The sequence below is a fragment of the Pteropus medius genome, unplaced genomic scaffold, assembly GCF_902729225.1.
Source record: "Pteropus medius unplaced genomic scaffold, Ma_sr-lr_union100, whole genome shotgun sequence".
NCBI lineage: Eukaryota > Metazoa > Chordata > Mammalia > Chiroptera > Pteropodidae > Pteropus > Pteropus medius.
The window spans coordinates 786,113-791,374 of record NW_024345483.1 but is presented as its reverse complement, the minus strand read 5'-3'; the positions used below and the strand labels follow the sequence as shown (position 1 = coordinate 791,374).

The following is a 5,262-nucleotide window of genomic DNA, read 5'->3' as shown; positions in this document are numbered from 1 at the left end:
CTGTGGCATGGAGCTGCAAGGTGACCCAGAAGATGGCCTCTGCACGTGGGTGGCTCCTCCCCCACCAATCCTGAGCTCTCGCCACCATGTGGTCCTCTCAGTGTGAGCCTTTGTGCCTGTCTCCGGGACCCCATGACAGCTGTGCAGGGCAGTGGCCCAGGTCATTGTCTTGCTTCATTGTCTCTTCTTGACAAGTGCTGGCTGCACGCGGAGCCCTCACATGCCCCAGTGGCCGCTGGAGCCCTGGGACCCATGGGTGCTGGCAGGAGCATCCCAGGGCATGCAGAAGGAGAGGAAGGACCTGAATCCCTGGTGGTCCGACAATTGCGGCCTCCTGCACCTCACCATCCCACTGAGCTTGGCAGGGCTCCAACTGGACCAGAACCTGGACTTTTACCTGCTGCTCCTACTGTCCACCCTGCTCTGGGATGAGCTGCTGCTCAGGAGTGGCCCAACAAGTACCACCTATATGCTCAGCTGCTTCCCGGCCTGAGGATGGGGGCATGTGGACCGCATGCACTCCAAAGGCCAGGAGCTGGACCCCACAGTAGAGCCCAAGGGCCAGCTGCTCAGGGAGGTGATTGGGCTGGGAGTCCCATTCATTCCCTGCACCTGGGTGGCCTGTGTACAGCGTGGCGGCTGGAAACACTGATGGGGTCCCAGGGCTACTCTGTGCTGCCGCAACCTTGTAGGCCGGAAGAGTTGGTACCAGCTGTGTGGCAGCAGCCAGGCTGCACAGGGCGGTGGAGGCAACCCTGAGCAGCTATGAGTAGCCCCTTGGTGGCTAGGGAGGAGGAGAATGCATCTGCCAAACCAACAGCTCAAGTGTCTGATGCCAGAGGACACGCAAGTGAGAAGAATAGGGTACTAAGAGCTATGGGTCAGTTCCCAGCATAAGGAAAATGAGCAAAGAGTGTCAACCTAGAATGAAAAATTGCTATGGCAGAAGAATGTAGGTGAAAATAAAATAACAGATAAATCTGAATGGGAGGCAGAAAAGACCGCTAAATCTAGAAATGAGACATCTAAATGGGACTGGCACATCTTTCTCTTTGGAAAACATTTCAGTTGTTTTCATCACAGCCTGAAAATTCACTATAGGACATCTCACTGGGAGATATTCCTCCTCTTACAGGAAGTATCAATGATGGCTTGAATTCTTCAGCACATTATAATGTAAATTGTAGCCAGGCTATAAGCCACAGTATGAATTTCCATGAGGCCGTGTTGCTGTGTCCTGATAATACATTTAGAAGAGATTCAGTAGAAAGGACTTCACAGCCACAAGAATCAATTCTGCAGTTAAATTCTCATACCATCAATCCTGAACAGACCCTTCCTGGAACTAATTTGACAGTATTTCTTCCACTTGCTGACCATAGATGAGGAATCTAACAAGCCAAGACCTTTCAACAGCATGTTAAGCAGGTACTATTTGATGGATTTACAAGTGTCACTAATCTGTGATATTAGATGAAGAGGGAAAAATAAAATTGCTGCTCACAACTGTGGTAAGCACAAACTGGACATAATTTTGAATCTAGAAGATGATGTATGTAACTTGCAAGTAAAGAAGGAAACCATCAAAAGAGAGTAAGTCCAGTTTAACAAAGCCATTAATGTACTGAAAGAGAAGCTACATGGCCTTTATCATGGTTTTTTTAGCATGTTAAGAGATGATGAAGGCCAGTCAATCCAAACCAATATGCTCTTCAATGCAGCGATGATGGAAGTATTTTGATTTTACCCAAGGAACTGGTGACCTCAGGCCACAAAAAGGAAGACCAAAAGGGAAAAAGAAAAGGGGATAGAAGAAGAAGAAATCGAAGATGGATCCCTTTAATATGTACAAAGGAATGATGTTCATAAGATGATATATGGATCATAAACCAATGAAATTGCTTCAACTTTTAGCTCAAGTATTACATAAGTATCTTTAAGTACTGCTAGTTGAATCATTCAGTTAAGTCTACATTTTGAAGCTTATGTGGACAGAAGTTTAGGACTTCAAGATCAGACCTGTTGGAAATAAATTCACAGCTTTTCATGAAGTCCTGCATCATATGCATAATTTTTAAATATGTACAAAAAATAGGGTGACATGAAAACTTGATATGACTGTCCAGTCACTTTAGTAGCCAGTTTTTTAGTAATACAGTTACTCAAAAGAGAGCAAACAATGGTTGTAATTATTTTTAAATGTATTGCAGTTTTTATGACTTGAAATGCAAAGTAGCCTTAACATTCTTTTTAGCACTGAAGTATAGTGAGATTTTCAAAAGCTATTTTAGTTTAATTTTTACAAATACTTAAATTATGGCTTTTTCTGTTGAAATAAAGTTTATATTTGAATTTATAAAAATTAACTTTTACAGAAATTCTAAACAAATTTACCTTGGATATTTTTCCTCCAAAATATCTACATTCAGGAACACTGGTGAATATCTAGCAAATAGGGCAGCACAATGTTAAACTCAAGCCAAATCAAAGTCAATATAGTATGTTAAACTCATAAAGGAACCCCCCTCCTTGGATTTAACAGAAAACTATATGAAATACAAAACTATAAATGGCCAAACTCTAAACCAAGATGTCAAAAAAAAAAATGAAGCTTTGAAATATTAGAGTGTATTAGGCTCCAATGGCTGAGGACAAAGACCTCTACAATCACAGAAGATTTTAGAGAGAGAACAGAGCTACATGCATATAGGGAAATAGAACTCCCTGGAAAGTAAAGCCAGCCTTAGAGATGGCCTCACATCCATAACATTGATGTTTCACCAAAAAACTCAATGTAGTTTAATGTGAAAAATTATAAGCCATACAAGAACACAAACTAACAGTAGGGGAAGAGTCAATAGATAAGCATAGACTCTATAACCAAAGAACTGGAAATACTGAAACCCTGTGAAACAGGACAATAAAGAAACGAGTTGATTTGAAAATGAACTAAAAAATATCATTAATCCTAGAAATAATGGCACTGAAATGAAAATAAGTTATTAACATGAGTACTGTTAGTCTAATATTTAATTTCAAAATTAGGAGAATCCCAGTTATCAGATATCATTTCTACTGTAAGAATCATTTGCCTAACAGTGTAGAAATCACAAGTCAAAATATTATCTTGGGTTACAGAAATGCAGTGTTTTATAAGAGTGGATATTTATATTAAACTTTTTCTCCACTTAAAAAAAATAAGTCATAAATATCAGCCATAGTCTTATGACCTGTTTCAGAAATGAAGACTATCTGCTCATATTTTTCTTTGCTATGCTGTGTACACATTTTAATATATTAATTTATCTTTCACTCTCATCCTCCTTCTGTACTCTGTTTTGTGATGTTGGAGCTGGGACTTCGTAAACCAGATTTCTTCGTTGCCTGCTGAATGCCTGTTAAGCTCTGCCAGTAGAAGATGGTAGAGAGAGACTATGTTTGTAGGAGAAAAAAGGGTCTGGCTTCTTCCTGTTTACGTCTCTGGACTTCTTGCAGTTCCTCTGAGCATCATTTCCATGTGCTTCTTCACCTAGGTAGATGAAGTTCCTTCTGACAGAAGTAAACAAATTCATTTGTAGGTTTCCCAACACTTGCAGAAATAGTTCATTGAGCTCTCCTTAGAGAAGTCAGGTAAGTAGCGCCCACTCTACAGAAGTCTGATTGTCAGGCCCCAGACTTTAGGAACACCAACACCAGCTGAGAAGTTTCCTTTATCAGAAGTCTGTGCTTCAATTCCACAAGGCCCCTCCTATCAGTTTCAATGTCTTTGATAAGTTTTAATAATTCCAACCTCTTCCCTTTGCTCTACCAGCCCTGCTGCTTCCTCCAGTTTTTACCTCCATGATCCCTTTGAGTTCTCTCATTTGTACATTTTTGAAGTCATGAAGCTAATAATTTTGTATCTAGTAAATAAGTTTGTATATTAAATTCTGTCTATTCAAATTACTTGTGCTATTTCTGTGTCCTGATTTATAAAGAAAGTGGTAACAAAAGTGGTTCTAGGAAACACCCTAAAAATGAGATTGGAGGATAAGTTTGGTTGTGTCCTTGAGATATAAGGATTCATCAAGAGGACATAACAATCCTTAGTGTGTAGGCACCTAAAAGCAGAGTTTAAAAATACATCATATAAAAACTGAAAAAAAACGAAAGGACAAATAGGCAAATCTACAATTATATTTGGAGACTGTGACACTCCTCCTTGAGTAAATGATAGAAAAGGTTGATAGAAAATATGCAAGGATATTGAAGGACCCAAACAGCACTATCAACCAAATTAATGTAATTGGCATTTGCAAAACACTCCACACAACAACAGAAAAATATACATTATTTTCAAGTACACATGTAATATTCACCAAAATAAGCTGTAAAACAACTCTTAACAAATGTAAAAAAAATTTAAATCATACAAAGTATATTCTCTACTAAAGAATACAAGAGATATCTTCAAATTCACCAAATATTTGGAGATTAAACAGCACATTTTAACTAACTCATATTTCAAAAGAAATTCTTGAGGGACATTAGAAAATATTTGGAAACAAGTGAAAATAAAAATAGATCATATTAGAATTTGTGGCATTTAGCTAAAGCAGTGCTTCGAGAGAAATTTATGTCATTAAATGCTTACATCAGAAAGGAAGACAGAACTCAGATCAATAATCTAAGCTTCCACTTTAAGAAACTATAAAAAAAGTAAATCCTAGGCAACGAAAGGATGGGAATTATATAGATAAAAGTAGAAATCAATGAAATTGAAATTATGGAAACAAATCATATCAATGAGCACAAAAGCTGTTTCCTTGAAAATATCAGAGAAAGTGAAATATTCAATGATATTAAAAAGCTTTGGACACTTTTAAAGTATAAGAAACTGTAGATATAGAGTAAGGGATGTATGATACATGAGTTTTCAGAAAGGGTAAAAATGATAAACCTACATTATAATCATATTAATAAATAAATGTCTTATGATCTAGTAGAAATGTGTAATTATTTAAAAATTTGGGATAGCCAACAAATCATTTAGATCTATAGCAAACGCATATAAAAGGACAAGATTATCGATAACATACGAAAATAAGGAACAGTTATAATTTTACAAGGGGAAAATGCTGGTTAAGTATAAAACAAGGTTGGTAAAAAAAGTTATTGGTAAATATACTGGTGTTTATTATTTCCATTTTACTCTTTTTTGGAGAATGTGAACCTATATTTTTAGAAGGGAAAAATAAAAATGTTATAAGATTGTTTCATTGC

The 5,262-nt window shown here is 37.6% G+C and overlaps 1 pseudogene; it reads left to right on the top strand.

Moving 5' to 3' along the window:
• Nucleotides 1–220: 220 nt before the first annotated feature.
• On the top strand, nucleotides 221–1,386 carry LOC120611506 (nuclear factor erythroid 2-related factor 3-like; annotated as a pseudogene).
• Nucleotides 1,387–5,262: the final 3,876 nt, after the last annotated feature.